This window comes from Hordeum vulgare, chromosome 7H (genome assembly GCF_904849725.1).
Source record: "Hordeum vulgare subsp. vulgare chromosome 7H, MorexV3_pseudomolecules_assembly, whole genome shotgun sequence".
Lineage (NCBI taxonomy): Eukaryota > Viridiplantae > Streptophyta > Magnoliopsida > Poales > Poaceae > Hordeum > Hordeum vulgare.
In genome coordinates, this window is record NC_058524.1 from 613,365,746 (window position 1) to 613,371,745 (window position 6,000).

A 6,000-nucleotide genomic window follows, 5' to 3' on the forward strand; every position below is an offset into this window, starting at 1 on the left:
GAAAACAGTAGCAACAAAATGACACGATCAACATGCTACCTCTATTAGTTTGGGTCTAGTCCATCACATGATTCTCCTAATGATGTGATCCCGTTATCAAGTAACAACACTTGCCTATGGCTAGGAAACCTTGGCCATCTTTGAGGAACGAGCTAGTCAACTAGAGGCTTACTAGGGACAGTGTTTTGTCTATGTATCCACACAAGTATTGTGTTTCCAATCAATACAATTATAGCATGGATAATAAACGATTATCATGAACAAATAAATATAATAATAACTAATTTATTATTGCCTCTAGGGCATATTTCCAACAGTCTCCCACTTGCACTAGAGTCAATAATCTAGTTCACATCACCATGTGATTCCAACGAATCCGACACCCATATAGTTATGGGGTCTCATCACGTCTTGCTCATGAGAGAGGTTTTAGTCAACGGTTCTGAAATTTTCAGATCCTTGTGTTCTTTACAAATCTTTATGTTATCTTATAGATGCTGCTACTATGTGCTATTCGGAAATACTCCAAATATCTACTCTACTATACGAATCCGTTTCACTACTCATAGTTATTCGGATTAGTGTCAAAGCTTACATCGACGTAACCCTTTACGACGAACTCTTTAACCACCTCCATAATCGAGAAAAATTCCTTAGTCCATCAGTTACTAAGGATAAATTTTGACGCTGCTAGTGATTCAATCATGGATCACTCTCCGTACCTCTCAACAGACTTGCTGCAAGGCACACATCAGGTGCGGTATTCAGCATGGCATACTTTAGAGTCTACGGCTAAGGCATAGAAGACGACCTTCGTCTATTCTCTTTATTCTGCCGTGGTCGGATTTTGAGTCTTACTCAAATTCACACCTTACAACGCAACCAATAACTCCTTCTTTGCTGATCTATTTTGAACTCCTTCAAAACTTGTCAAGGCATGCATCTTGTTGAAACTTCCATTAAGTGCTTTCGATCTATCTCCATAGATCTTTGATGCTCAACTTTCAAGTAGCTCAATCCAGGTATTCCTTTGAAAACTCCTTTCAAACAACCTTGTATGCTTTACAGAAATTCTACATTACTTCTGATCCACAATATGTCAACCACATATACTTATCAGAAATTCTATAGTGCTCCCACTCACTTCTTTGGAAATACAAGTTTCTCATAAACCTTGTACAAACCCAAAATCCTTGATCATCTCATCAAAGTGTATATTCCAACTCCGAGATGCTTGCACCAGTCCATTTAAGGATCGCTGGAGCTTGCATACTTGCTAGTATCTTTAGGATCGACAAAACCTCATGGTTGTATCTCATACAATGTTTGCTCAAGGAAACCGTCGAGGAAACAATGTTTTGACATCCTACATGCAATATTTCATAAATAATGCAGCAACTACTAACATAATTCTAACAGACTTTTAGCATCGCTACGAGTGAGAATGTCTCATCATAGTCAACTGTTTGATCTTGTCGGAAACATCTTTGCGACAAGTCGAGCTTTTCTTAATAGTGACTTATCACCATCATCGTCTTTCTTCCTTTTAAAGATCCATCCTTACTCAATAGTCCTATGACCATCAAGTAGTTCTTCCAAAGTCTACACTTTGTTTTCATACATGGATCCTCTCTCGGATTTCATGGTCTCCAACCATTTGTCGGAATCCGGGCCCACCATTGCTTTCTCCATAACTCGTAGGTTCACTGTTGCTCAACAACATGACCTCCAAGACAGGGTTACCGTACCACTCTGCAGTAGTACGCGACCTTGTCAACCTACGAGGTTTGTAGTAACTTGATCCGATGCTCGATGATCACCATCATCAGCTTTAACTTCAATTGGTGTAGGCGCCACAGGAACAACTTCCTGCGCCCTGCTACACACTGGTTGAAGTGATGGTTCAGTAACCTCATCAAGTTCTACCACCCTCCCACTCAATTCTTTCGAGAGAAACCTTTTCTCGAGAAAGGATCCGTTTCTAGAAACAAACACTTTGCTTTCGGATCTGAGATAGGAGATGTACCCAACTGTTTTGGATATCCTATGAAGATGCATTTATCCGCTTTGGGTTCGAGCTTATCAGACTGAAACTTTTTCACATAAGTGTCGAAACCCCAAACTTTCAAGAAACGACAGTTTAGATTTCTCTAAACCTGAGTCTATATTGTGTCATCTCAACGGAAATACGTGGTGCCCTATTTAAAGTGAATGCGGTTGTCTCTAATGCTTAACCCATAAATGATAGTGGTAATTCGATAAGAGACATCATAGCATGCACCATACCAAATAGTGTGTGGCTATGACGTTCAAACACATCATCACACTATGATGTTCTAGGTGGCATGAACCGCGAAACAATTTCCACAGTGTCTTAACTGCGTACCAAAACTCGTAAGTCAGATATTCATTTCTATGATCATATCATAGACAGTTTATCCTCTTGTTACGACGAACTTCACTCCGAAACAGAATTGAACTTTTCAATATTTCAGACTTGTGATTCATTAAGCAAATACTCTAGTATCTATTCAAATCATCATTGAAGTAAGAACATAATGATATCCACTGCGTGCCTCAGCACCCATTGGACTGCATACATCAAAATGTATCACTTCCAACAAGTTACTGTCTTATTTCATCTCAATGAAAACAAGGCCTTGCTCATGTGGTATGATTTGCATGTCACTAGTGATTCAAAATCAAGTGAGTATAAAGATCCATCAGCATGGAGCCTCTTCATGCAATTTATACCAACATGACTCAAGCGGCAGTGCCACAAGTAAGTGGTACTATCATCATTACCTCGTATCTTTTGGCACCAACATCATGAACATGTGTAACACTACGATCGAGATTCAATAGACCATTGAAGGTGATTATTCAAGAAAATAGAGTAACCATTATTCTCTTTAAATGAATAATCGTATTGCAATAAACACGATCCAATCATGTTCATGCTTAACGCAAGCACCAAATAACAATTATTTAGGTTTAACACCAATCCCGATGGTAGAGGGAGCGTGAGACGTTTGATCATATCAACCTTGGAAACACTTCCAACATGTATCGTCACCTCGCCTTTAGCTAGTCTCCGTTTATGCCGTAGCTTTCATTTCGTGTTACTAATCACTTAGCAGCCGAACCGGTATCCAATACCCTCATGCTACTAGGAGTACTAGTAAAGTACACATCAACATCATGTATATCAAATATACTTCTTTTGACTTTTGCCAGCCTTCTTATCTACCAAGTATCTAGAGTTGCTCCGCCTCAGTGACTGTTCCCCTCATTACAGAAGCACTTAGTCTCGGGTTTGGGTTTAATCTTGGGTCTCTTCATTAGTGCAGCAACTGTTTTGCCGTTTCACGAAGTATCCCTTCTAGCCCTTGCCTTCCTTGAAACTTAGTGGTTTTACAAACCATCAACTATTGATGCTCCTTCTTGATTTCTACTTTCGTAGTGTCAAACATCGCGAATAGCTCAAGGATAATTGTATCTATCCTTGATATGTTATAGTTCATCATGAAGCTCTCACAGCTTGGTGGCAGTGACTTTGGAGAACCATCACTATCTCATCTGGAAGATTAACTCCCACTTGATTCAAGTGATTGTCGTACTCAGACAATCTGAGCACACGCTCAACGATTGAGCTTTTCTCCTTTACTTTGTGGACAAAGAATCTTGTCGGAGGTCTCGCACCTCTCAACAAGGGCACGAGCATGAAATCACAATTTCATCTCTTTAGAACATCACTTATGTTCCGTGATGTTTCAAAACGTCTTCGGTGCCTTGCTTCTAAGCCATTAAGTATTTTGCACTGAACTATCGTGTAGTCATCAGAAACGTGTATGTCGGATGTTCACAGCATCCACAGACGACGCTCGAGGTGCAGCACACCGAGTGGTGCATTAAGGACATAAGCCTTCTGCGCAGCAACGAGGACAATCCTCTTCAAAGTTTCCTACTATCAACTTTCAACTAAATTTTCTCTAGGAACATATAAAAATAGTAGAGCTATAGCGCAAGCAACATCGTAATTCGCAAAGACCATTAGACTATGTTCATGACAATTAGTTCAATTAATCATATTACTTAAGAACTCCCACTCAAAAAGTACATCTGTCTAGTCATTTGAGTGGTACATGATCCAAATCCACTATCTCAAGTCCGATCATCACGTGAGTCGAGAATAGTTTCAGTGGTAAGCCTCTCTATGCTAATCATATCAACTATACGATTCACGCTCGACCTTTCGGTCTCATGTGTTCCGAGGCCATGTCTTCACATGCTAGGCTCGTCAAGCTTAACTCGAGTGTTCCGCGTGTGCAACTGTTTTGCACCCGTTGTATGTGAACGTTTAGTCTATCACACCCGATCATCACGTGGTGTCTCGAAACGAAGAACCGTCGCAACAGTGCACAGTCGGGGAGAACACAATTTCGTCTTGAAATTTTAGTGAGAGATCACCTCATAATGCTACCGTCGTTCTAAGAAAGATAAGGTGCAAAAAAGGATTAACATCACATGCAATTCATAAGTGACATGATATGGCCATCATCACGTGCTTCTTGATCTCCATCACCAAAGCACCGGCACGATCTTCTTGTCATCGGCGTCACACCATGATCTCCATCATCATGATCTCCATCAACGTGTCGCCATCGGGGTTGTCGTGCTACTCATGCTATTACTACTAAAGCTACATCCTAGCAAAATAGTAAACCCATCTGCAAGCACAAACGTTAGTTTAAAGACAACCCTATGGCTCCTGCCGGTTGCCGTACCATCGACGTGCAAGTCGATATTATCTATTACAACATGATCATCTCATACATCCAATATATCACATCACATCGTTGGCCATATCACATCACAAGCATACCCTGCAAAAACAAGTTAGACGTCCTCTAATTTTGTTGTTGCATATTTTACGTGGTGACCATGGGTATCTAGTAGGATCGCATCTTACTTACGCAAACACCACAACGGAGATATATGAGTTGCTATTTAACCTCATCCAAGGACCTCCTCGGTCAAATTCGATTCAACTAAAGTTGGAGAAACCGACACTTGCCAGTCATCTTTGAGCAACGGGGTTACTCGTAGCGATGAAACCAGTCTCTCGTAAGCGTATGAGTAATGTCGGTCCAAGCCGCTTCAATCCAACAATACCGCGGAGTCAAGAAAAGACTAAGGAGGGCAGCAAAACGCACATCACCGCCCACAAAAACTTTTGTGTTCTACTCGAGAAGACATCTACGCATGAACCTAGCTCATGATGCCACTGTTGGGGAACGTCGCATGGGAAACAAAAATTTTCCTACGCGCACGAAGACCTATCATGGTGATGTCCATCTACGAGAGGGGATGAGTGATCTACGTACCGTTGTAGATCATACAGCAGAAGCGTTAGTGAACGCGGTTGATGTAGTGGAACGTCCTCACGTCCCTCGATCCGCCCCGCGAACTATCCCGCGATCAGTCCCACGATCTAGTGCCGAACGGACGGCACCTCCGCGTTCCGCACACGTACAGCTCGACGATGATCTCGGCCTTCTTGATCCAGCAAGAGAGACGGAGAGGTAGAAGAGTTCTCCGGCAGCGTGACGGCGCTCCGGAGGTTGGTGATGATCTCGTCTCAGCAGGGCTACGCCCGAGCTCTGCAGAAACGCGATCTAGAGGATAAACCGTGGAGGTATGTGGTCGGGCTGCCGTGGAAAAATCGTCTCAAATCAGCCCTAAAACCTCCGTATATATAGGTGGGAGAGGGGGAACCTTGCCTTGGGGCTCAAGGAGCCCCAAGGGGTCGGCTGAGCCAAAGGGGGGAAGGACTCCCCCCCAAACCGAGTCCTACTTGGTTTGGTGGGTGGAGTCCTTCTTTCCTTTCCCACCTCCTCCTTTTTTTTATTTTCTCTTTGATTTTTCTTCCAATGTGCATAGGGCCCTTTTGGGCTGTCCCACCAGCCCACTAAGGGCTGGTGCGCCACCCTCAAGGCC